The sequence below is a fragment of the Chlorocebus sabaeus genome, chromosome 28 (assembly GCF_047675955.1).
Source record: "Chlorocebus sabaeus isolate Y175 chromosome 28, mChlSab1.0.hap1, whole genome shotgun sequence".
NCBI lineage: Eukaryota > Metazoa > Chordata > Mammalia > Primates > Cercopithecidae > Chlorocebus > Chlorocebus sabaeus.
Genome location: NC_132931.1, coordinates 7,813,928 through 7,841,274, shown reverse-complemented (window position 1 = coordinate 7,841,274; position 27,347 = coordinate 7,813,928). Strand labels below are relative to the sequence as shown.

The following is a 27,347-nucleotide window of genomic DNA, read 5'->3' as shown; positions in this document are numbered from 1 at the left end:
GTTCTTTGTGTCCTGGAGGGTGGTGCAGGGCGGGAGGACTCCCCTTGGCAGAGCACGGAGGGCGACGGGCCGGCCCGGGGCTCCCCGGCTTTTGCAGCGTCCCGGTCTGGCAATTTGCAAGGAATGTGGGGTGCAAGAGCAAGTGGGGGACTTGGACGGCGGCTGTCGCGCGGTGGGGACGAGGCCGGAGCCACCACCCGTCCAGATTTCCGTTTCTGCACCCCGGCTCCCCTCCCCCACCCGAGCGGCCGCGCAGGCCCCAGGTGCAGCCATGTTCTCGCTCCCACCACCCTCGCCTCCATTGACAGCCCTTGCTGGAGAGGGCCGGGCGCCGCGCTTGCCTCGTCCTCGGGTTCGGGGCTCGCTGGAGCGGTGCTTCCTGGGAGTTGTAGTCCCCTGTCCCTGCTGCCGCGTTGATGGGGAACGCATCCGAAACTACAACTCCCGCTGGGCGGCGCTGCGGGTGCGCACGCGCAACGCGCCTTCGAGGAACAAAAAAAAAAGAAAAGAAAAAAGAAAAAAAAAAAAGGAGGAGGAGGAGGAGGGTGAGAGAGAAGCTGGGAGAGCAGAGAAAAGGGGCCACCGGTCGCCCCCCCGCTTCCCCGCACGCGCTCTCCAGCCGCGGCCGCCCGCCTGCCGCGGTCACCCCGGCCTCTGCCTCTGTCCCCCAGTGATCGGATCAAGGCGCTGAGCGAGGCCCTGCCTGCGGGGCGGCCATGCGGCGGTGACAGGAGCGCGGCCGACACGCACGGGCCCCTCGCCCCCTCTCGCCTCCCGCCCGCTCGCCAGCTCCCCTCAGCCGAGGCTGCTCCGCTGCGGCCGCAGCGCGCGCGCGGCCCACACTCGCCTCCCCTCGGCACCCCCGGCCCCGGCGCTGCCTGGAGGCAGCCGCACTCGGGTGAGTCCCTCTCGCCTCATCCCCGTGCCCCCTGCCCCCGCCTCGGGGGGCCATTGCGAGCGGGGGCCTTTATTGGAGACTTTGCCCCGCTGGGGCCTGCAGGGACAGGGGCCTGGGAGCCACGGCCCGCCGCGCGCGGTGTGGGGCCTTGGGGGGGCACCCGTGCCGCCTCCCTTTACCCCCACCCCCACCGCCTCGCCGGGTCTCCAGCCCCGCCGGCCTTGGCAGTGGCCGAAACCAGGCGATGGGGGTGGGGCGGCACGGACGCGGTCGCGGGGGACGACAGTGGCACGCGCGCGCCTCGGTGCGCGTGGGGGAGGGGCGCGCGCGCCAACCGGCGTGGGGTGGGGGGGCGCCTCGCGCGTGCGGTCCCGCGCACGAGCGAGCGAGCGGCCCCGCTGGCTGCGCATGCCCCGCCGCGCTGATTGGCCGGCTAGGCGGTGCGGGGGCGCGCGCGGTGCCAGGCCCGAGCCGCCGTGGGGTCGCGCTCGCCTGGTGTATCTGGGGCTCCTGCGCCGGGGCAGCAGACGCGCGGGATTGGCCGACCGGCGCGGGGGCGGGGCCGCGCGTTGCCTGGTAACTGCGGCGGGCGGGGGAGCGGGAGCGCAATCCCCCGCCCCGCCCCGCTCCCAGGTGGAGCCCGCAGTGGGCTTTGTCCCGGGCCGGCCCGGCGCGCCTGCCCCGCGGGGCCTGTTCTTTGGGGGAAATAAACACAATGACCGGAAGGAAAACCTCAGCCTTAGGCCATGAAAATTAAGCCGTCTGGGTTCGGCCAGCACCCAGACGACGGGAGTGCAGAGGAAGAAGGAAAATGAAATGGAAAAAGCTGTTTTCTTGCCGCTCCCTGGCTCCTCCACTTTTTCTTAATCCAACTTTTGCCTTTTCGTGTAGCGAATTTTGTCCTCCTTAGGTTATGGATTTGCGCTGATTTGCGGCTGGGGATGTTCAGAGGTGGGGTGCTGTTGGAGTAGTGTCCACTCTTGCGGATGCGCAGCTCTTGCCGACTACCGACCTCCTCCTTTTTTAGAAAAAAAAAATTAAATTATTTGTGGAGATGCGTTCTCACTATGTTGCCCAGGCTGGTCCTGAACTCCTAGGCTCAAGCGATCCTCCCACCTTGGCCTCCCAAAGTGCTAGGATTACAGGTGTGAGCCATCGCGTTCGGCCTAGTTTTCTTTTTTTTTTTTTTTTTTTTTTTTACAAACAGGGTCTCTCTGTGTTGCCCCGGCTGAAGCGTGCAGTGGCGCAATCATAGCTCATTGCAGCCTTCAACACCTGGGCTCCAGCGATCCTCCTGCCTCAGCCTCCCCAGTGGCTGGGACTACAGGCGCATGCCATCATGTCCGGCTGATTTTTATTTTCTATTTTTTTATTTTTATTTTTTGAGATGGAGTCTTGCTCTGTGGCCCAGACTGAAGTGCAGTGGCATGATCTTGGCTCATTGCAACCTCTGCCTCCCCGGTTCAAGCCATTCTCCTGCCTCAGCCTCCTAAGTAGCTGGGGTTACAGGCGTGCGCCGCCACACCGGGATAATTTTTGTGTTTTTAGTAGAGATGGAGTTTCACCACGTTGGCCAGGCTGGTCTCCAACTCCTGAACTCAAAGCAATCGGCCCCCCTCGGCCTGCCACCGAAGAACTGGGATTACAGGCGTGAGCCACCGCCCTGGGTCACGCCTGGCTAATTTTTAATATTTCTTTAGAGATGGGATCTTCTTGTGTTGCCTAGGCTGGTTGGGAACTCCTGGCTTCTGGTGATCCTCCCACTTAGGCCTCCCAAAATGGTGGGAGTACAGGCTTGAGCCACCACGCTGGGCCTCATCTCTTTTAAATTCAACTTTGCCGCAGACAATGGCTTGATCAGCCAACAGTGCAGAGGAGAAGTCTCCAGTCCTTCAGGGAACAAAAGGGGAAGTTAGTTTGCAAATGAGAATGTGCAGGTAGAGTGCCCTGCGGAGGCGGGGTCTTCTCCCCTGGCTGAGGCCTATGGTGTGGGATGACCGATTTTATTTCCTGCTACGGGATTTTTGGGGGGCTGCTGCCTTGGCTTTCCTTTCTCTTGCTTCTTGGGATCTTGGCCTTTTGGCTGGAATGACGTTTTTCAGGCTATGGAAATCAATCTTGCTCATATGCAGCTGCTTCATTAAGGTCTTCTCTCTCTCTCTCTCTCTTTTGTTTTTTTTTTGTTGTTGTTAGAGTTTCGCTCTGTCCCCCAGACTGGAGTGCAGTGGCGCGATCTTGGCTCACTGCAACCTCCGCCTCCCGGGTTCAAGCGATTTTCCTGCCTCAGCCTCCTGAGTAGCTGGGATTACAGGGGCCTGCCACCACGCCTGGCTGATTTTTGTATTTTTAATAGAGACGGGGTTTTGCCATGTTTGCCAGGCTGGTCTTGAACTCCTGACCTCAGGTGATCTGCCTGCCTCGGCCTCGGAAAGTGCTGGGATTACAGGCGTGAGCCACAGCTCCCGTCCTGAGGTCTTATATTGTATGGTCAGAGTTTGTTTCTTACTAATCTCCCAATCAACTTGTGTGTCCTTCCTCGCAGGGCACCTTTATTTTCTCATTTCTTTTTTTTTTGAAACGGAGTTTCACTCTCGTTGCCCAGGCTGGAGTGCAATGGCGCGATCTCGGCTCACTGCAACCTCCGCCTCCCGGCTTCAAGCGATTCTCCTGCCTCAGCCTCCTGAGTAGCTGGGATACAGGCGCGCTCCACGACTATTTTCCTCTGCATCTGGCCAGTCACTGGGTGTAGAGCTCATAGGGGCAGGAACAAGAAGCCTTTTCCTCCTTTGTGTTTCTCCCTCCACTTCCCCTTCCAGTTTGGCATCGTCCTAGTGCCTTGCCTGAGGTAACAATGCTGCTTACATTTGAATGTCTTCCTTGCCCCCCATGGCTCTTGAGCGCTTTCGATCTACAGTATTTTTCCTATTTAATCCTTGTGACGAGTCTGTAATTCTATTCTATAGAGCGGAGCAAGTCTAGAGAAGTTGGAGAGTTCTGTACTCTTGCTTACCTAGCACATGAATCTGGCCGGTGTGACTCAACCCTTAAGCCGAGGTTCTGAAACCGCCGAGCCCGGGCGTCCCCAGGAGCGCTGGCATGTGCAGACTCTGCTTGCTGGGTCCTAACTTCCCAGGCTGAATCTGCACGTCTGGGGAGTTGCCCGAGAATTTGCATTTTGATTAGCTCCCCGGGTGGTGTTGATGGTGGCTGCTCCCCGGACAGCCCTTTGAGAACCATTCACAATGGTGCAAAATGAAGGGAGGGAAATTTATCGGAGATGTTTGCTTTTCCTTACTTTAAAATTAGATCTTGGCCGGGTGCGGTGGCTCACACCTGTAATCCGAGCACTTTGGGAGGCCGAGGTGGGTGGAACACCTGAAGTTAGGAATTCGAGACCAGCCTGGCCAACGTGGCGAAACCCCATCTCTACTAAAAATAGAAAAAGTAGCCGGGTGTGGTGGCGTGCGTGCGTCTGTAGTTTCAGCTACTTGGGGAGGCTGAGGCAGGGGAATCTCTTGAACTCGGGAGGCGGAGGTTGCAGTGAGATAAGATCTCACCACTACACTCCAGCCTGGGTGACAGAGCGAGACTGTCTCAAAAAAATAAAAATAAAAATAGAAAATAAAAATAAAATTAGATCTTAAAGAATCAAAAATAATTCGGACGCCTGACCGTAGATTGCTCAGAAAACTGGCTGAGAGTTGAGAATTCCTGTTAGCCATGATTAGAAGTTAAAAGTTGCGTAAATCTCCAGTTTAAAAAGGGGCCATGGTTTAAGTGCGGAATAAAATGGGAAATCTATGGAAGTTTGACTTTTTCCCCACTCTGATTTATTTATTAATTTAGTTGCAGCATGGGCATTTGTTACATTATCTTCTTCAGATGCCCAAAGTCTGCCACACCCACCACACAGAAGGTTTGAGTGATAGGACCACAGCTTGTAGTTTTGGTCCTTGGAGGTATGGGGGTTGGGGAGCATTGTGTGCTGAGGCTCCCCTGGCCCCTCCAACAATTCAGCTTACTCAAATATGACTACAGAGGCTGGCATTTAAATGTAGGCTTTGGGGGTTCTTTTTGCCGGATGGGATTGAGGGCAATTCTTACTGAGAAAGATTTTTAGGTTTTTTCTTTCTTTCTTTCTTTCTTTTTTTTTTTTTGATGGAGTTTAGCTCTGTCGCCCAGGCTGGAGTGCAATGGCACAATCTCGGCTTGCTGCAACCTAACCCACCCCCGCCCCGGTTCAAGTGATTCTCCTGCCTCAGGCTCCCGAGTAGCTGGGATTACAGGCATGCGCCACCACGCCTGGCTAATTTTGTATTTTTAGTAGAGACGGGATTTCTCTGTGTTGGTCAGGCTGGTCTCGAACTCCTGACCTCAGGTGATCCGCCTGCCTTGGCCTCCCAAAGTGCTGGGATTACCGGCATGAGCCACCGCTCCTGGCTGGTGTTTTGTGTGTTTTTTTTTTTTTTTTTTTTTTTGGAGACACAATCTCACTCTATCGCCTAGGATGGAGTGTAGGGGTGCGATCTTGGCTCACTGCAACCTCTGCCTCCTGGGTTCAAGTGATTCTCCTGACTCAGCCTCCTGAGTAACTGGGATTACAGGCATGCACCACCACACCTGGCTAATCTTTTGTATTTTTAGTAGACATAGGGTTTCATAATGCTGGCCAGGCTGGTCTCAAACTCCTGACCTCATGATCCATCCACCTCAGCCTCCCAAAGTGCTGTGGGGTTACCAGCTTGAGCCACCGCGCCTGGCGATTTTTAGGTTCTTAAAATTATAATGTATTTCTTTCTGGGGAAAATAACCGCAGATTAGGTGGGAGGAATGGTTTTAGTTTACAGTTAATGACCCCCCTCCTTTCCCCAGCCTACACCCTTAGGCGAGTTGTACACACTCCTTAGGGGACCCCAACTTCCATGGCCACTGACTGTCCTGCTATATTCTAGTATGTTCGATGACCCATAGGTGGACAGGTTATTATTATCAAAAGGAGCTGAACACTGAACAATTACTAAACACTTAACCTTTTCTGTTATTACTAGTTACCAGCTATTTGCATTGCATTTCACCTAATTCATTTCTACCATTGTTTCATTCTTTATTGAGGACATGAATGTTTTATATAAACATGAGTTTTTGCAGTACGCTTCATAACTGGGGTGGTATAATTAACATGAAATTGTCTTACCACTGGCTTAAATAGATGGATGTCAAAACATTTTTATGTCAGTCTAAGGGAAAGTATGTATGTATGTATGTATTTATTTGAGTCGGAGTCTCACTCTGTGGCCCAGGCTGGAGTGCAGTGGCGCCATCTCAGCTCTCTGCAACCTCGGAGTCCTGGGCTCAAGTGATTCTTGTGCCTCAGCCTCGCGCATAGCTGGGATTACAGGCGTGTGCCACCATGCCCAGCTAATTTTTTGTATTTTTTTGAAGAGATGGGGTTTCACCACGTTGGCCAGGCCGGTCTCCAACTCCTGACCTCAAGTGATCCACCCGCCTCGGCCTCCCAAAGTGCTGGGATTACAGGCATGAGCCATTGCGCCCAGTTCATTTATTGAGTGAAGCTTATTCATTGTTATAATTGAAAGAAAGTAGAAAATACACCTAATCAGTTGCTTATTCTAATTGTAGAGTTGAGATACCTGGGAATCAGTAGGCTTAAACTGGCAGCATAGCTCTATGAAGACTCATACTCATTTAACTAAAGTGTATTGGGGCTACCTACCTGGGGGAGCGAAACGCCTTAGTGTCTTAGAGGATGTGTTTTTTTTAAATTGTATTGTATTTTATTATTATTATTATTTTTGAGACAGAGTCTTGCTCTTGTCACCCAGGCTGGAGTGCAGTGGCGCAATCTGGGCTCACTGCAACCTCCGCCTCCTGGGTTCAAGCAATTCTCCTGCCTCAGTCTCCTAAGTAGCTGAGTCTACAGGCACCCATCACCACACCCGGCTAATTTTTGTATTTTTAGTAGAGACGGGGTTTCACCATGTTGGCCAGGTTGGTCTCAAACTCCTGACCTCAGGTGATCTGCCCGCCTTCGCCTCCCAAAGTGCTGAGATTACAGGCATGAGCCACGGTGCCCAACCTAGGATGTGTGTATCCTGTAAAAATTGCGTGGCTACGTTATTGGAAGAGGTGAAGGTATTTATTGTCTTGATAATTCTTCGTTCTCCATTCTTCCCCTGTGGCCCTTTACTGTTGTCCTTTTGTTCTGGAACTTTCCTTGCCGTCTTCCTGTTTGTTTTCTCCTCTTTCTTTTTTTTTCCTTGTAAAATTCTTGTTTTGGTATTCCATGCCTGTTTCTGGCAGTACTCATTTGCTTTTTACCACTTTGGCCTACTGAGAATGTAAGAGAAAGTTCAATATCGCCAGGAACTGTCAGAGTTGTTGGAGGATTGACTCATTCTTCTTTGGTTGTAACTTGAGTAAAAACTCTATAGGATTTTTTTTTTTTTTTTTTGAGAAGGAGTCTCCCTCTGTTGCACAGGCTAAAGTGCAGTGGCACGATCTCTGCAGTCCCCACCTCCCAGGTTCAAGCAATTCTCCTGCCTCAGTCTCCTGAGTAGCTGGGGTTACAGACACGTGCCACCACACCCCGCTAATTTTTGTGTTTTTAGTAGATGGGGTTTCACCACATTGGCCAGGCTGGTCTCAAACTGCTGACCTCAAGTGATCCACCTACCTCAGCCTCCCAAAGTGCTGGGATTATAGGCGTGAGCCACTGCCCCTGGCCAACACTCTGTGTAGGATTTTTAAAGAACTAATATACTTAAAAAGTATATCATGAGAGGGAAGACAAATTTATAAACTGAGGAGAGGGTTTATAGCTATGACTAGCGACACAAGCTTGAAATCTGACTGCCTGGATTCCAGTCCTGGCCCTTGCCATTTCCTGGCTGTGCGACCTTGGGCATTTCACTTCATCTTTGTGTGTTTCCCTTTTTTTTTGTTTTTAGACAGAGTTTTGCTCTTGTTGCTTAGGCTGGAGTGTAGTGGCGTGATCTTGGCTCACCGCAACCTCCGCTTCCCAGGTTCAAGCGATTTTCCTGCCTTAGCCTCCTGAGTAACTGGGATTACAAGCGCCTGCCACCACACGCCTGGCGTATTTTGCATTTTTAGTAGAGACAGGGTTTCTCCATTTTGGTCAGGTTGGTCTCAAACTCCTCACCTCAGGTGATCTGCCCACCTCAGCCTCCCAAAGTGCTGAGCCACAGCGCCAGGCCTATTTTTTATTTTTATTTTTATTTTTCGAGACAATGTCTTGCTCTGTTACCCAGGCTGGAATGCAGTGGCATCATCTCGGCTCACTACAACCCCTGCCTCTCGGGTTCGAGTGATTTTTGTGTCTCAGTCTCCCAAGTTAGCTGGGATTATAGGCGTGTGCCACCACACCCAGCTAATTTTTGTATTTTTAGCAGAGACAGGGTTTCACCATGTTGGCCAGGCTGGTCTCCCAACTCCTGAACTCTAGTGATCTGCCCACCTCAGCCTCTCAAACGCTGGGATTACAGGCCTAAGCTACCGCGCCTGGGCCCTGTTTTTAAAAATGGAGTTGATGATAATAGAACATGTTTCGCTTCTAAGAGCTGTTGTGAGGATAGAGTTTAAGTGCTTAGGTTGCTGTCTGACATGTAGTAGACACTCAAGAAATAGTAGTCAAAAAAAGTCTATACTATTGTAAAGACTTTTGGGAAATTGAGGAAGTGAAAATTTTACTAGTAATATTGATTACAATGTTAATCTCCAAGAACTCTGGAGAATATGAATTGCAAGGGCAAGGACTTGTTCCTCTGTGGGATTTTTCCCCTGTGACTGTTACATTGTTTTTGTTTTGTTTTGTTGAGATACAGTCTCGCTCTCTCACCCAGGCTAGAGTGCTCATTGCAGTCTCCACCTCTGCCTCGCTGGTTCAAAGGATTCTCCTGTTTTAGGTTCCTAAGTAGCTGGGACTACAGGCGTGCACCACCATGCCCAGCACATTTTTATATTTTTTAGTAGAGAAGGGGTTTTACTATATGTTGGGCAGGCTGGTCTGGAACTCCTGACCTCGGGTGATCTGCCTGCCTCAGCCTCCCAAAATGCTGGGATTACAGGCGTTAGCCACCACGCCTGGCCAGAGCTTGACAGTTTGATTAATGAAACCTGAGAATGTATGCTTTCTATGTATGGTTCATTTGTTATATGTAGATATTTAGCTCTTACTGTTGACTATAACACATACATGACGTGAGCAGAATTTTATCGAGATTGAGTTTTCAGACGGTAATTGGTTTCAAGAAAATAAATAAGGTATTGGAAGTGAACTAAAATTAGTCACTGGCTTTGGCATTAGACTTTATATTGCACTTAAATTACATGATCTCATCTGTGAAATCATTTGACAGAGGATGATGGCATGTATTATATCCATATGAGGAAAGGGCAGACAAATAGACCCTGCAAGATTCAATAGTTTCACTCCTTCCTCCTGTTCATTTTCTTTCTTCTTTTTTCTCCATGGTAAGCATTAAAAAAAATGTTTTTGTTTGGCCGGGTGTGGTGGCTCACTCCTGTACTCCCAGCACTTTAGGAGGCCATGAATCACTTGAGGTCGGAAGTTCCAGACCAGCCTAGCCAACATAGTGAAACCCGTCTCTACTAAAAATATAAAAAAATTAGCCGGGCGTGGTGGCGTGCACCTGTAATTCCAGCACTTTGGGAGGCTGAGGCGGGTGGATCACGAGATCAGGAGTTGGAGACCAGCCTGGCCAACCTGGCCAACATGGTGAAACCCCATCTCTACTAAAAATACAACAACAAAAAAATTAGCCGGATGTGGTGGTACACGCCTATAATCCCAGCTACTTGGGAGGCTGAGGCAGGAGAATCACTTGAATCGAGGAGGCTGAGGTTGCAGTGAGCCAAGATCACGCCATTCCACTCCAGCCTGGGCGATAGAAGAAGACTATGTCTTGAGGAAAACAAACAAACAAACAAAAAAACATGTCTCTACTAAAAATACAAACATTAGCTGGGAGTGGTGACAGGTACCTGTAATCCTAGCTGCTTGGGAGGCTGAGGCATGAGAATCACTTGAACCCTTGAGGCGGAAGTTGCAGTGTACTGAGATCTTGCCACTGCTCTCCAGCCTGGGTGACAGAGCACAACTCCTTCTTAAAAAAAGAAAGAAAGAAAGAAAGAAAATCCTGTAAGATGAATTTGTTCCTTTATGAAGAATAAATTTGTGGCTGCCATTTACACTGTGAATGCCTTTCTTTAGAGTGGTTCCTTATAGTGTTTTTGTTTTTTGTTAAATTGTGGTAATATATACTTAACACAAAAATCACCATTTTAACCTTTTTTTTTTTGGGAGGAGGGATGGGATGTCACTTTGTTGCCCAGGCTGTAGTGCAGTGGTATGGTTTTGACTCACTGTAACCTCCCTCCGTGTCCTAGGGTTAAGACATCCTCCCACCTCAGCCTCCCGAGTAGCTGCGACTACAGGTGAACGCCACCATGTCTGGCTAGATTTTTTATTTTTTGTAGAGATGGGGGTCTCACTATGTTGCCCAGGTTGGTCTCGAACTCCTGAGCTCATACAATCTGCTTCCCAAAGTGCTGGGATTAGAGACATGAGCCACCTTACCCAGCCTGATTTTACCAATTTTTTTTTTTTTGAGATGGATTCTCGCTTTGTCACCAGGCTGGAGTGCAGTGGCACAATCTCGGCTCATTGCAACCTCCGCCTCCTAGGTTCAAGCGATTCTCCTGCCTCATTCTCCTGAGTAGCTGGGACTACAGGCACACACCACCACGCCCAGCTAATTTTGGTATTTTTAGTAGAGACGGGGTTTCACCATGTAGGCCAGGATAGACTCAATCTCCTGACCTCGTGATCCACCTGCCTTGACCTCCCAAAGTGCTAGGATGACAGGCGTGAGCCACCGCACCCAGCCTCAACCATTTTTAAGTGTATCTATATAGTTCAGTGGTCCCGAACTTTTTCTTTTTCTTTCTTTCTTTTTTTTTTTGAGACAGAATCTTGCTCTGTTGCCCAGGCTGGAATGCAGAATATTATCAGGTTCATCTGTGTGTTAGAATTTCCTTCTTATTTAATCCTTTTGGTGGTTTTTGGGGTTTTTGTTTTGTGGCATGGCACAGCACATTGTGTGTGTGTGTGTGTGTGTCTGTGTGTGTGTAAGAAGTATACATAATTATATTATGGTGTACTTGGAAGAGTGTGATCTATAATATAACTGGTTATGCTGAACCTTGTTTAGCAGACAGAGCCTAGGAAGTTTTCTGATTGTATAGGTTCTATGCTTTTGAGAATTGCTGCTTGTGTTTTGATCTCATTTCCATACATAATCCTTAGAAATCATAGTTATTTATTTATTTATTTATTTTATTTATTTTTTTGAGACGGAGTCTCGCTCTGTCACCCAGGCTGGAGTGCAGTGGTGCGATCTCGGCTCACTGCCAGCTCTGCCTCCCGGGTTCCCGCCATTCTCCTGCCTCAGCCTCCTGAGTAGCTGGGACTACAGGCGCCCACAACCGCGCCCGGCTAATTTTTTGTATTTTTAGTAGAGACGGGGTTTCACCATGGTCTCGATCTCCTGACCTTGTGATCCGCCCGCCTCGGCCTCCCAAAGTGCTGGGATGACAGGCGTGAGCCACCGCGCCCGGCTGATTTATTTATTTTTTGAGATAGAGTCTCACTCTGTCACCCAGGCTGGAATGCAGTGGCATGATCTTGGCTCACTGCAACCTCCACTTCCTGGGTTCAAGTGATTCTCCTGCCTCAGTCCCCTGAATAGCTGGGATTACAGACGCCGACCACCATGCTTGGATAATTTTTGTATTTTTAGTGAAGATGGGGTTTCACCGTGTTGGCCAGGCTGGTCTTGAACTCTGGACCTCGTGATCCACCTGCCTTGGCCTCCCAAAGTGCTGAGATTACATGTGTGAGCCACCGTGCCCAGCTAAGAAGGGATCTTTTAAATTTTTAAAAATACATTATTTTTATAGAGATGGGATCTCGCTGTGTTGCCCAGGCTAGTCTCAAACTCCTGGGCTCAAGCGATCCTCCCACCTCAGTCTCCCAAAGTGCTGGGATTACAGATGTGAGCCACCATGCCCGGCCCAAAAGAAGAGATCTTTTATCACGTCGGGAACAGTAACTATTTATTCATTTATTCAACATACTGATGGGCTCGTCATATGAGGCCTCAGAACACAGCATGTTTCTTGGAAAATACTGGCATGGGCAGATGACATTGTTGAGAGCTTCAGGATAAAGAATCTTTTAGTTTACTTTGCATATCAAGACTAGTTTACTTTTTTTTTTGGAGACAGTCTCGCTCTGTCTCCCAGGCTGGAGTGTGGTGTCACGATCTCAGCTTAACGCAACCTCCACTTCCCAGGTTCAAGACATTGTGGTGCCTCAGCCTCCTGAGTAGCTGGGATTACAGGCGTGCATCACAATGCCTGGCTAACTTTGTGTTTTTTGGTAGAGAACGGGGTTTCATCACATTGGCCAGTCTGATCTTGAACCCCTGACCTCAAGTGATCCGCCAGTCTCGGCCTCCCAAAGTGCTGGGATTACAGGCGTGAACCATCGCGCTCCCCCGGAAGGTGACTTTTTTTTTTTTTTTTTTTTTGAGACGGAGTCTCCCTCTGTTGCCCGGACTGGAGTGCAGTGGCGCGATCTCGGCTCACTGAAACCTCCACCTCCTGGGTTCAAGCTCTTCTGCCTCAGCTTCCCAAGTAGCTGGGACTACAGGCGCATGCCACCACGCCCAGCTAATTTTTGTATTAGTAGAGACGGGATTTCACCGTATTGGCCAGGCTGGTCTTGAACTCCTGACTTTGTGATCCACCCACCTCAGCCTCCCAGAGTGCTGGGATTATAAGCGTGAGCCACCGTGCCCGGCCAAAGTGACTTTTTAAAGTTAAATTTTAAAATGATCTTTGAGGAGTAAATTTGACATAAGCAGGTGTTCATGCACAAATGCCTTAAAAGGTACACATATTTCATTTCACAGTAGTTACTTATTTTGACACTTGTCTCATTAATTTTCCTGTTCTCTCAGAAAATAGGTTATTTTATTTAGCAGTGATAATTAAAGCAGTTTGTTGGGAAATAAGCTATTTTCAATTTACCAGGCTTGGATTTGGTGAGTTTTTATGTAAATTAATAGATATATACACATATATTTTAAAAATAACTATTTTAGTGAAGTTTAAATTATAAATGCTTGCTCAGTTCAGTGAATGCTTTTGTGATGCACTTTATTAAGTATTGACATGCATTCTGATAACAACTTTGTAAGGTAAGTATGCAGACTATTGTCATTTTCCAGACTAGTAAATTTGGGATTAAAGAATTCCAGGGTCACTTGTAAGATTGGAGACAGAACTTGAATTCAGAACTTTTGCCTAATTGCAAAGCTCACCCTTCCTAATAGCTTTGCTCTGTTGCCTGCCTTCTGTGAACAGTGCTTTTAAAAAAGTAAAGATAGCCGGGCGCGGGTGGCTCACACCTGTAATCCTAGCACTTTGGGAGACCAAGGTGGGTGGATCATCTGAGGTCAGGAGTTTGAGACTATCCTGGCCAACGTGGTAAAACCTCGTCTCTACTGAAAATACAAAAAATTAGCCGAGTGTGGTGACAGCTACCTGTAGTCCCAGCTACTCGGGAGGCTGAGGCAGGAGAATTGCTTGAACCTGGGAGGTAGAGGTTGCGGTGAGCCAAGACCATGCCACTGCACTCCAGCCTGGACTACAGAGTCTTTCTCAAAAAAAAAAAAAAAAAAGAAAAAAGAAAAGAAAAACACCTCAAGAACAAAGTAAAGATGGACCTTTAGATAATAGCTACTTGATTTTCATTTTCTCTTCCAAAGGGTTTTTCCAAATCCAACTGAGTTTTAAATTTGGAGTCATGTCAAAGGGACATATTCCTTGTGTGCTGGCAGAGCAAGCTGCTGCTGTTTAAAAATCTGGGCTATCAATTTAAAACTATAATTAATACACATGCAAAAATGGTGTCTTAAACTGTACTACAAGGAAAATGTCTTTCTGAATAGCTGATAAGATTTTTCCTTGTTTGTTTTTTAAGGATGTTGTTTTGGCTACTGTGAAACTCAGAACTCAGAGCTGAGCTTGTGATCCACTGATTGGGCAGATCCTTTTTTTTTTTTTTTTTATTTTAATTGAGACAGAGTCTTGTTCTGTTGCCCAGGCTGGAGTGCAGTGGCATGATCTCGGCTCACTGCAACCTCCGCCTCCTGGGTTCAAGCAATTCTCCTGCCTCAGTCTCCCAAGTAGCTGGGATTACAGGCATGTGCCACCACACCTGCCTAATTTTTGTATTTTTGGTAGAGATGGAGTTTCACCATGATGTCCAGGCTGGTCTTGAACTCCTGACCTCAGGTGATCTGCCCACCCTGGCCTCCCAAAGTGCTGGGATTACAGGCATGAGCCGCTGTGCCCTGCTAGATCCTTTCTTTATTATTTCGTCATTCTTTCCTTCACCTGGCTTTTTTAAAGAGTTAAATTTAGCTATTAGCTGTCTGAAGTTTTTTGTTTTTTGTTTTTTGTTTTTTTTTTAATGGGGTCACCATACTATAAAGCTTTAAGTATGAATACAACACAGTTGTAAATCATTTCAAATCTTAACCCTTCAAATTTATTTTTTCTTGAGAGATATTTGTTATTTACTGAGGTAAGTGCCAGCTTCATTTCAGCAGACAGAGATGAACAATTTAGTATCTTAAAATGTCTGCATACGCTGCTAGAAAAATTTCACAGCCGGCTGGCCATGGTGTCTCACACCTGTAATCTCAGTACTTTGAAAGGCCACGGTGGGAGGACTGCTTGAGCACAGGAGTTTGACACCAGCCTGGGCAACATAGTGAGACCCTGTCTCTACCAAAAAATCAAAAGGATTAGCCGGGTGTGATGGTGCATTCCTGTAGTCTCAGCTACTACGAAGGTTGAGGTGGGAGGATTGCTCGAGCCCAGGAGGTTGAGCTATAATGAGCCATGTCCCTGCCACTGCATTCCAGCCTGGGTGACAGAGCAAGACCCTGTCTCAAAAAAAAAAAAAAAAAAAAAAAAATTCAAACCCTTGAATTAAAAATCAATCCTGGCCGGGCACGGTGGCTCACGCCTGTAATCCCAGCACTTTGGGAGGCCGAGGCAGGTGGATCACAAGGTGGATCACAAGGCAGGTGGATCACAAGGAGATCGAGACTATCCTGGCTGACACAGTGAAACCCCGTCTCTACTGAAAATACCAAAAAAATTAGCCGGGTGAGGTGGCGGACGCCTGTAGTCCCAGCTACTCGGGAAGCTGAGGCAGGAGAATGGCGTGAACCTGGGAGGCGGAGCTTGCAGTGAGCTGAGATGGTGCCACTGCACTTCAGCCTGGTGTCAGCGCAAGACACCGTCTCAAAAAAAAAAAAATCAATCCTGATCAAAGATTTGGCTTAGGGATTTCTTATTTTATTTGTAAGTACTTGCCATATATATATTTTTTATATATATATAATTTTTAACTCATATCTGTATCTATGTAGATACAGATATGAGTTAAAAATTAAAGTCAAATGAACTAAAATGGGTTCTTTGGCTCTATTTCTTGTCTGCTGAAGTGTATATGTTAACATACATTAATATAAATTGTGATAGTTTATATCCTGCTATGAAATATTTGTAAAACAGAACCTCTGGCCAGGAATGGTGGCTCACGCCTGTAATCCCAGCACTTTGGGAGGCCGAGATGGGCAGATATTGCCTGGGCTCAGGAGTTTGAGACCAACCTGGGCAACATGGTGAAACCCTGTCTCTACTAACATTACAAAAATTAGCCAGGCGTGGTGGTGCACCCCTGTAATCCCAGCTACTCGGGAGCTGAGGCAGGAGAATCGCTTGGACCCAGAAGACAGAGGTTTCAGTGAGCCAAGATCGTACCACTGTACTCCGGCCTGGGCGACAGAGTCTCACTCTATCTCAAAAACCAAACCAAAAAAAAAAAAAAAAACAGAACCTCTGAATTGCTGACCTAATTTATTTTCCTTGGGAAAATACCTAGTAAGCCTGTGGAGATAAACTCTTAGAATTAAAGTATTGTTCAGTATAAGCAAGGCATACAGAAGTCCTGCCTATTCCAGGTCTAGTGTAGTCTCTGGTGAACTTATCTTTTCTAAGATATTATGTACAGCAAACAGGAAGCTCTCTGTTAGAGAATATGTCAGAGCTGGAGATTGGACTAGAATACCGAAGACAATATCAACAACAATAACTGACATTTTTTGAGAGTTTATGAGTTTACTGGGTTTTTTTTTTCTTTTGAGATGGAGTCTTACTCTTGCTCAGGCTAGAGTGCACTGGCACAATCTCAGCTCACTGCAACCTCTGCCTCCCGGGTTCAAGCGATTCTCCTGCCCCAGCCTCCCTAGTAGCTGGGACTACAGGCGTGTGCCAGCACATCCAGCTAATTTTTTTGTAATTTTAGTAAAGATGGGGTATCACCGTGTTAGCCAGGATGGTCTTGATCTCCTGACCTCGTGATCTTCCCGCCTTGGCCTCCCAAAATGCTGGGATTACAGGCCTGAGCCACCGCCCCCGGCCGAGTTTACTGTTTTAAGTTTTAAGTGCTACCTGCATTAACATATTTAATCCTCATAGCCATCCTGAGATGTGAGGTAGGCACTATTATGATCCCATTTTAAAGTTGAGAAGAATGAGGCTGACAAATCTGAAAAATATAGTAAGGGACAGTGTTAATATAAAACTAGGCAGCCAGACAACTCCTACTCTCAACTGCCATGTGGTTTTTGGCTGTTTGTTTGTTTGTTTGCTTGTTTTTGTTTTGTTTGAGATGGAGTTTCGCTGTTGTTGCCCAGGCTGGAGTTCAGTGGCGTGATCTGACTTTGGCTCCCAGCACTTTGGGAGGCCGAGGTAGGCAGATCACTAGAGGTCAGGAGTTGGAGATCAGCCTGGCCAACATGGCAAAACCTTGTCTCTACTAAAAATACAAAAATTAGCTGGACGTGGTGGCAAGTGCCTGTAATCCCAGCTACTCAGGAGGCTGAGGCAGGAGAATTGCTTGAACCCAGCAGGCAGAGGTTGCAGTGAACCGAGATCGTGTCACTGCACTGCAGCCTGGGTGACAGAGCAAGGCTCTGTCTCAAACAAACAAAACAAAAAAGAAAGAGAATGGGGAATTGAGGTCATCCAGTCAGTTGGATAGATCTGGATTCTATTCTTAGTAATTCTGTGATCTTGGGCAATTTACATTGTCTTTTTAAGTTACCAGCTTTTCTTAGGTTATAAAAAGATCCATTTTGTAAATTATGTCAAGCAGATGTCGACCATTTATAATAAACATATCAAGATACGAAGTTAATTTCTTTGCTGTCATTCGAAAGACAAACTAATAAGGTCAGCAAACTACCTTAAACATGTTCTCATTAAAAAAAAAAAATTAAAAACACGTCTCCTATAGCCAGAGGTGGTGGCGGATGCCTGTAGTCCCAGCTAATTGGGAGACTGAGGTAGGAGGATCCTTTGAGCCCAGGAGTTTGCAGCCATCTTGGGCAACATAGTGAGACCCTTATCTAAAAATAAAAAAACAAACAAAAAAAACCCAACAAAGCACATTTTCTATAGAAGCTACTCAGTGGACATAATTAGAACAAATGGTAATATGTTGAAAAAAGTAAGACACTTAGTGTGAACCACATGTCCAGAAAAAAATTAAATAGAAAACATTAAGACATTTACAAAGTCTGTGTTTACAATCCAAACTGATTATATTAAATGTATACTGACATTTTAGGGATGAATAAATTTCCTTCTGAAAAACAGATTTTAGTTTTGGCTTTTAGTACTTAATAATTATAGGGAGAACATGGAAATATTAAATACCAACAATTTGGCTGGGCGTGATGGCTCATGCCTGTAATCGCACCACTTTAGGAGGCTGAGGCAGGCGAATCACTTGAGGTCAGGAGTTCAAGACCAGCCTGGCTAACATGGGGAAACCCTGTCTCTACTAAAAATACAAAAAAAATTAGCTGGGTGTGGTGGCAGGTGCCTGTAATCCCAGCTACTCTGGAGGTCCAGCCAGGAGAATTGCTTGAACCCAAGAGGTGGAGGTTGTAGTGAGCCAAGATTATGCCCCTGCACTCCAGCCTGGGCGACAGAGTGAGACTCCATCTCCAAAACAAAACCAAAATAAAACAAAAAACCAAAAAAACTCCAACAATTTCAGAGATAAAAAAATTTAGGTGGCCTAAAAGATAATCTAAACTAGTTTTAATGCAACTGAATCCTGGTTTAGAATAAAGTCAGCTGATTCAACTGTTAGTATTAGATCTTTTGCATTTATTTTAAGCACCATTTTAGGACAAAATATCTAACATTTTACTTGATGAATTTTAACTTTTACTTATCACTCATTGTTTTGAAGAAATTACTTTTTAAAAGTTTGTGATGTCACTAATTTTTCCCTTAGCATTAGGAGATACATGAATTCATTTTATTCTTCTGACTGAAAATGTTTCTGTTAGTGTATACATTCAAGAATATGATATGCCATTAGTCATTTGATTTTGTTGAAACTTGGCTTTGGTGGCTGTTAATAAAATGAATTGGTCGGCCAGTTGTGGTGGCTCATGCCTGTAATGCCAGCACTTCGGGAGGCTGAGGCGGGCAGCTCACCTGAGGTCAGGAGTTCAAGACCAGCCTGGCCAACATGGTGAAACCCCGTCTCTACTGAAAAAAAGAAAATTAGCCGGGCGTGGTGGCAGGTACCTGTAATCCCAGCTACTCGGGAGGCTGAGGCAGGAGAACTGCTTGAACCCAGGAGGCAGCGATTGCAGTGAGCCGAGATTGTGCCACTGCACTCCAGCCTGGGTGACAGAGTAAGACTCCGTCTCAAAAAAAAAAAAAAAAAAAAAGTAAATTTGGGTTTTACAGTTTTTCCTCTTATACAAAAAATAACTGGAGACTAGATCTCAAAGAATGACGACAGCTGGAAAGCTAGAAGACACTAGAAAACCAAGAAAGAGAGAACTTCCCTGAAATACTGGCCCAGGCAGAAGCGCATCCATCAGTACTGCAGACTCACCACTGTAGTCCATTTTTTTGGAATAGGGGGTCAAAAACCTAAGTTTGGATGGAAAATTTCTCTGGTAAAAGTATTCTTTCTTTCTGTCTGTCTGTATGTCTGTCTGTCGCTCTCTTTAATGGACACTGGGGCTTGCTCTGTCACCCAGGCTGGAATGCAGTGGTGCCATCATGGCTTACTGCAGCCTTTACCTCCTGGGCTCAAGCCATCCTCCTGTCTCGGCCTCCCAAAGCGCTGGAATTACAAGTGTGAGCTACTGAGCCTGGCTTTTTTTTTTTTCTAACTCTTAAGGCTGTTGAGTAATTACAGAATTGAATATTATTACCTGTCTTAAATACTGTCTTCCAGGGACAATATTCTAATGGTAGTTATTTTAGCTAATTTTGAAGGCTTTTCTCAGTTTTTATTCATCTAAGCATCTGGGGGTTTAGTGATTATTGTTTGAATGCAAAACATTGAGTTAGAAAAGATGCTGATTTCTGCAGTCTTGAAGTTTATCTCGCCTTCCTTAAGTAAAGGTACAGTGTAGATCTTCATTGCTTATTACAAGTAAAAATAGCCTGCAGAAATTTGTGCAGAAGAAAATAAAATAATGGGCATTGTGTTTCTCATCAGTTTAAATCCATTTCACCTTCGTTGAGACTGAGTCTTCAGTCTTTTAGGTGGTGAGTCAAGGTTTTACTAATTTAAACTATTGTCTCAATTGAGGGTTGTCTTTCATTGTTAAAAGATAGTTTGTCTGACAGTACCTGGAAGCAGTTTTTGTGACATAAGTAATGTGTTCACCTAGATAATCGGTCTGTAACCTACTCTTTTTGTTTTGTTTTTTGTTTTTGTTTTTTTGAGACGGAGTCTCGCTCTGTCACCCAGGCTGGAGTACAGTGGTGCGATCTCAGCTCACTGCAACCTCCGCTTCCCGGGTTCAAGCAATTCTCCTGCATCAGCCTCATGAGTAGCTGGGATTACAGGCGTGCACCACCACACATGGCTAATTTTTGTATTTTTAATAGAGATGGGGTTTTATCATGTTGGCCAGGCTGGTCTCGAACACCTGACCTTGTGATCTGCTCGCCTCGGCCTCCCAAAGTGTTGGGATTACAGGCATGAGCCAACATGCCCAGCTATATTTTAAAAAATTTTTTAGTTTTTTGAGATGGAGTCTCACTTTTGCCCAGCATGATCTTGGATCACTGCAACCTCCGCCTCCCGGGTTCAAGGGATTCTCCTGCCTCAGCCTCCTAAGTAGCTGGGGTTACAGGTGCCCACCACCATGCCCAGCTAATTTTTGTATTTTTAGTAGAGATGGGGTTTCACCATGTTGAGCAGGCTGGTCTCAAACGCCTGACCTCAAGTGATCCATCTGACTTGACCTCCCAAAATGCTGGGATTATAGGCGTGAGCCACTGCCATATATATATATATTTTGAACCAAATGCCTTATTTTCTTAGAATGTGATACAGAAAGTTCAGTGTCCACCATCATTTTTGCTTTCTAATGAAAAGTATGTTTATACTTTTGCTTCAGTCAGTTCGTTTATGGTGAGTGGCAGTTAATTCTCTGTTGAAAAGACTGCATAGTATTATAGTTGCAATCACTGTCTAATTATTTACCTTGTGTTGATTCTGTTTTTAAAACCTGCCATTCTTTGATTGTTATTATGCATTAAAAAGGCAGTTTGGTCTTGAACTCTAGACCTCAAGTGATCCTCCTACCTTGGCCTCCCAAAGTGCTGAGATTACAGGTGTGAGCCACCACACCTGACTGTAAAGAGGCAATTTGGAATTTAGAGATTCTAGTCCTTTGTTAAAGAACTAATTGTAGGCTGTGCACAGTGGCTCTCGCCTGTAATCCCAGCCCTTTGGGAGGCCGAGGCAGGCAGATCACCTGAGGTCAGGAGTTTGAGACCAGCCTGGCCAACATGGTGCAACCGTGTTTTTACTAAAAATGGAAAAATTGGCGGTGGCGGGCACCTATAATCCCAGCTACTTGGGAGGCTGAGGCAGGAGAATCGCTTAAACCCAGGATGCGGAGGTTGCAATGTCCAGCCTGGGTGACAAGAGCCAGAGTTCATCTCAAAAAAAAAAAAAAAATATATATATATATATACACACACACACACACACACACACAATTTTTATATATTTATATCTTACAAACATGAAAAAAAAAGGACATGAATGTAATTTAAATAAAAGAGTGTTCTAGCACTTCCCCACTTACCAGTCTGACTGGAACCTTGTTTTGAAGCAGAAATGTTCAGAAGTATTTCAGAGAACAGTATCTTTAAAAATATTAAGAATCTCAGTTTTTGTTAGAGTAATGATAAGGTTTGTAAAAATCTTCAACACGCTCTTCCTTTCACTCACTATAAAATATATTTTTTTGTCTGGGTGCAGTGGCTTATGCTTTTAATCCTAGCACTTTGGTAGACTGAGGTGGGAGGATCATTTGATCTCAGGAGTTCGAGACCAGCCTGCGCAACATATTGAGACCCGATCTCTACTAAAAATACAAAAAATTAGCTGGGCATGGTGCTGCGAGTCTGTAGCCCCAGCTGGTAGGGATGCTGAAGTGGGAAGATCGCTTGAACGCAGGAGGTGGAGGCTGCAGTTAGCGGTGGTGGTGCCACTGTACTCGTCCAGGCAACAGAGTGAGGCTTTGTCTCATAAAACCCAAAACTGGATGTTTTTGTGTGCTGTTTGGTATTAACAGCAAGGAATCACTTAATTAAAGCAGAAGTGGAGTCAAAAAGAAAATTTTTATGGAATTAGTTATTGGCTTATTTTGAGGAAGAATGGATCAGAATAGCAAGGACACGGATAAACCTAATACCTGAAATGTATCTCCAACAGGAAACTCAAGAGGATTTTAAAGAATGGCTAGAGTCTGGTTTCAGAGATAAAGAAGGCATCACGTATACAGTAGCCGACCAGAATCAGAGATAACCAGTGAAACGGCAACAGGCCAGTTGAGTTCATCTTTGAAACTCATGAAGGAGAGTTAAAATCAAATCAGGGAAACGAAAGGTGAAGTCAAAAAACCTTCAGAAGAGAAGAACTGAGGAGATTGAAAAAATGGGAGGCCGGGTGCAGTGGCTCATGCCTATAATCTCAGCACTTTGGGAGGCTGAGGCGGGCAGATCTCCTGAGGTCAGGAGCTCAAGACCAGCCTGGCCAACATGGTGAAACCCCATCTCTACTAAAAATACAAAAATTACCCCGGTGTGGTGGCGGGCGCCTGTCATCCCAGCTACTCGGGAGGCTGAGGCAGGAGAATCGCTCGAACCCGGGAGCTGGAGATTGCAGTGAGCCAAGATTGCACCACTGCACTCCAGCCTGGGCAATAGAGTGAGACTTCTTCCCCCCATCAAAAAAAAAAAAAAAAGTAAAAATCATACCTAGTTGCATTCCTTGTGAGCACAGAGCAAAATGTCCTCATTTTACCTGGTTTAATTCTGTTTGTTTTTTGTTTAACAGCCTCTTTTATTGGGAGACCTCTGAGTTTTGATGTGTCATGACAGATAGGACAGGTCATATCCTGGTGATTTGTGGTTCATTGCTGGTGACATCAGACAGTAAAGTCAACCAGGAAAAGACTCCATGGGCCCGGCTCAGGTGGCTTCTGAAGCACCATCTCCATCAAGGAGCTCTTCCTGGGGTCCATGTGGACTCCATGTTGCCTGCTGTCCCACTCAGGGTTGCTGTGCTTATTATACAAGATGGCCAATAAAGCATGACATATTCAATAAATGTTCATTTCCTTCTCTTTGTCCAACCCTTCTTAAGTTGAGGGGATTCATAAAAGGTATTGAGCATTTCCATTTATAGACGAGGCGACTGAGTACAGCCCCCGAGGGCACGCAGCGAGGTGGTTGTCTGCTGAACCCATACCTCAGCTCTCTCTCTAGGTGTGTGGTCCCGTGAGGACCAGTGCATCAGGTGCTTCCTAAGCTGGCGTCACCTGCCTGGCCCGATGCCTCCTCAGGTGTTCATTGTTAATTAATGCCACCTCCTGATGGCAGTTTTTTTCTGGGAAGAGGAGAAAAGGGAGGGAGCCGTCCCCAAGTGAAGGGTGCAGCGAAGACTCCACGAATAGTTTCAACTAAGGACTGTCCCACGAAGGAACTTCGGGACGAGCAAAGAACAGTGAACTTCCGGTGTGACCCGGATGCACCCATTTCCAGAGAGCAGGAAGCACAGAGAAGGCCCGTGGGTCGCCCCCAGGGTGCCTTCCATCCTGCAGGGCTCGCTGCCTGCTCTGTAAGTTCTGATAAAGACATAGGACCTTCATCACCAGGGGCACCCCATGGGCTGTTGCTGTGGCGTCTGTCCCCCATTTCTTACACACATGGAGTGTGATCGTTACTAATGGAGCGTGTCCAGGTTCTTGGCATTTTGAACAAAGAATTGGACAAAAGGCACAAAGCAAGGAATGCAAGAAGCACCTAAAGCCGAGATTTACTGAAAGTGGAAAGTACACTCCACAAAGAGGGGAGGGGCTAAGCCTAGGGAAGATCCCCTTTACAGAATTTCCTGGGGTTTAACTACCCTCTAGAGGTTTCCCATTGGTTACCTGTTGTACACCCTATGTAAATGCAGTAGTGGCCTGCAAGCAGTCTGATTGGTTGTGAAAAGCAACCAATTAGAGGCTGACTTGAAGTTACAAAGGTTATACCCTATGCAAGCATCTGGTTGTGGAAAGCAACCAACCAGAGACTAAAGTGAAGTTACAAAGTTACAGTTGATGCAAATGACGACTTGCCCTGCCCGGCTCCTATAATCCCAGCACTCTGGGAGGCCGAGAGGCGTGGATCACCTGAGGTCACAAGTTCCAGACAAGCCTGACCAATATGGTGAAACCCCAGCTCTACTAAAAATACAAAAAATTAGCCGGTGTGGTGGCAGTTGCCTGTAATCTCAGCTACTCGGGAGGCTGAGGCAGGAGAATCGCTTGAATCTAGGAGGCGGAGGTTGCAGTGATCTGAGATAGCACCATTGCACTCCAGCCTGGGCAACAGAGCCAGACTCTGTCTCAAAAAAAAAAAAAAAAAAAAAAAAAAAAAAAAAAAAAGGCCGGGTGTAGTGGTTCACGTTTGTAATCCCAGCACTTTGGGAGGCCCAGGTGGGTGGATAACCTGAGGTCAGGAGTTCCAAATCAGCCTGGCCAACACGGCGAAACCCCATCTCTACTAAAAATACAAAAATTAGTTGGGCGTGGTGGCGGGCACCTGTAATCCCACGTACTCATGAGACTGAACAGCAGGAGAATCGCTTGAACCCGGGAGGCCGAGGTTGCAGTGAGCCCAGAACGTGTTGCTGCACTCCAACCTGGGCGATAGAGCGAGACTCCATCTTAAAAAAAAAGAAAAAAAGGCCGGGTACGGTGGCTCACGCCTGTAATCCCAGCACTTTGGGAGGCAGAGGCGAGCAGATCACGAAGTCAGGAGATCAAGAACATCCTGGCTAACACGGTGAAACTCCATCTCTACTAAAAAATACAAAAAATTTGCCGGGCGTGGTGGGGGGCGCCTGTAGTCCCAGCTACTCCGGAGGCCGAGGCAGGAGAACGGCATGAACCCGGGAGGTGGAGCTTGCAGTGAGCCGAGATCGCGCCACTGCACTCCAGGCTGGGCGACAGAGCGAGACTCCGTCTCAGAAAAAGAAAACGAAAAGACTTGGTCGCAGTCAGTCTGATTGGTTGCGGGAAGCAACCATCAGAGGCTGAAGTGAAGTTACAAAGTTACGCTCCTGTGCAAATGTCTGATTGGTTGCAGGAAGCAACCAATCAGAGATACTTTCAATTTTCCGTCTGGGACGCAGCAAAAGTGGGAGTGGTGGTTTGCAAACTGAGTAGCCTCCCATCCTTTTGTTTGTTACTTAAGTGTGGAAAGTTAGGGTTTTCCTGTTGATTTAGTTCTGGAAGTCAGCATGAAAATTGGCCTTAGGTTCCCTGCCTCCAGACCTTATTCTCCCGCCTCATGATGACTTGATAGCAGATTTATGGCGATTAAAGATGAGAAGAAATGGTAACAGCAGTAGGCAGAAAATTGCCCTAGTTTCATGTTCTGACTGTGATAGTGGCTACATGACCTTGACAAATCGCTGCATTTGTAAAATGAGAACACATCTCTGTTTCCTTTCGCTGGGGAATTAAAGGAAAAGTGAGATTATGAAGAAATACCATGAACTTTCAGAAATAATGAAAGTGTATGCTAAGTGAATGTCTAATTATAGAAACATATAATGCCTTTGTTGTCCATTTTGCCCTGAGCCACATTTTAATGCAAATTTACTTAGACTTTGGGGAGAGGGAGAGGGAAAGAAAACCAAACAAATTCACTTAGTCTTATCCAAGAGAAAAAAGAATGGGACCTACCTAGGCTGTTAGACCAAATAATTTCTGTAATTTACCTATTCACTTGCTTGATAACTGCTGTTACTTCCGTCTCTAGTCAGGGAACCTTGTTTTGGGAATCAGATTTGCTTCCGTTTGTTCAAATATATGGGGATAATTGTTTTGTTTTTTTGTTTTGTTTCTTTTTTAGAGTCTCGCTTTGTTGTTCAGGTTGGAGTGCTGTGGCACGATTTTGGCTCACTGAGACCTCCACCTGCAGGACTCAGGTGATTCTCGTGCCTCAGCCTCCTGAGTGGCTGGGATTACAGACGGTACGCCACCATGCCTCGCTGATTTTTGTATTTTTAGTAGAGACAGGGTTTCGCCGCATTGCCCAGGATGGTCTGGAACTCCTGGCTTCATGTAATCCACCTGCTACGACCTCCCAAAATGCTGGGATTACAGGCATGAGCCACTGTGCCTGGCCAAGTGTCAATTATTTTTTGACTGTTGTTTGTATTTATTTATTTATTTATTTATTTATTTATTTATTTTTGAGATGGAGTCTCACTCTCGTCTAGCCTGGAGTGCAGCGGTGCAATCTTGGCTCACTGCAACCTCTGCCTCCTGGGCTCAAGCAATGCTCCTGCCTCAGCCTCCCAAGTAGCTGGGATTACAGGTGCGTGCCACCATGCCCGGCTATTTTGAATTTTTAGTAGAGACAGGGTTTCACCATGTTGGCCATGCTGGTCTCGAACTCCTGACCTCAAGAGATCCACCTGTCTCGGCCTCCCAAAGTGCTGGGATTACAGGTGTGAGCCACCACGCCCAGTCGATAATGGTTTTTATTATAAAGCATAACTTCCTAAGTGTGTATGCTTCATTACTTGTTGATGGGTAATCTGGGCTAGCAATTAATTCACATGGTAACAGATGGTAAAGCTAGATCACAGTCTTTAATAATAGTGAAATAGAGCATCCTCTTTAATAATAGGGAAAAGATTTACTGACATTTTTAGGCATAACAGTTTTCTGCTGACAGCTCCTCAATAGCTTGTCCATGTTCTCCAGAATCCTGGGGCTTTCCTTAAGGAATACTCGGGTGTTGTCAGTAAATTAATTTATGTTTTTACAGTTACTATTCTTGTTTCCAGTGTTTAATTTTTAAATTTTTCAGTTATCCTTCCATATTAAGTTTATTTAAATAATTATTCAATACCTCCCTAAAAGTAGAATTAATTCAACTAAATTAAAAGGGACAGTTTTTAATAGGCACCTAATTTGCATGCTATTTACAGAAAACCTTTTTAGTATTTCAGTTTCAGAAATTTGCTTTAGATTTTGCCATCTTAGTATGTCTTTATGTGGTGTATTGTTCTGGTTTTATTTTGGTAAAATATACATAATTTTTTTTTTTGTTTTTTATTTTTGTGACAAGGTCTCACTCTGTCACTGAGGCTCAAATGAGGTGGGATGATCTCGGCTCACTGCAACCTCTGCCTCCTAGGTTCAAGTGATTCCCCTGTCTCAGACTCCTGAGTAGCTGGGATTACAGGTGCCCACCACCCTGCCTGGCTAATTTTTGTATTTTTAGTAGAGACGGGGTTTTGCCATGTTGCCCAGGCTAATCCCGAATTCCTGACCTCAGGTAATCCACCTGCCTCGGCCTCCCAAAGAGCTGGGATTGCAGACATGATCCACCACAACTGGCCAGTATGTTTTTTTATGGTGTATTGTCTTGGTTTTATTTTGGTAAAATATACATAAGATAACGTTTACACTACTAACTGGTTTTTTTGTGTGTTTTGGTTTTTGTTTTTGAGACGGAGTTTTGCTCTTGTCACCCAGGCTGGAGTGCAATGGTGCGATCTCTGCTAACTGCAGCCTCCGCCTCCTGGGTTCAAGCAATTCTCCTGCCTCAGCCTCCGAGTAGCTCGGATTACAGGCGCCCGCCACCACACCCAGCTAATTTTTGTATTTTCAGTAGA

The 27,347-nt window shown here is 46.3% G+C and overlaps 1 protein-coding gene across 6 annotated transcripts in view; it reads left to right on the top strand.

The window, feature by feature from the left end:
• Positions 1-537: 537 nt before the first annotated feature.
• Positions 538-27,347, top strand: part of GTF2I (general transcription factor IIi) — a 103,454-nt gene continuing 76,644 nt past the window's right edge. For 5 of the 6 annotated variants that reach the window (XM_037990524.2, XM_037990521.2, XM_037990522.2 and 2 more), the window contains exon 1: positions 538-898. The gene's annotated coding sequence lies outside the window, so the exon portion shown is untranslated. Of the gene's footprint in view, positions 899-25,672; positions 25,692-27,347 lie in introns of those variants that run through there. The other variant, XM_073012677.1, reaches the window with a different exon arrangement.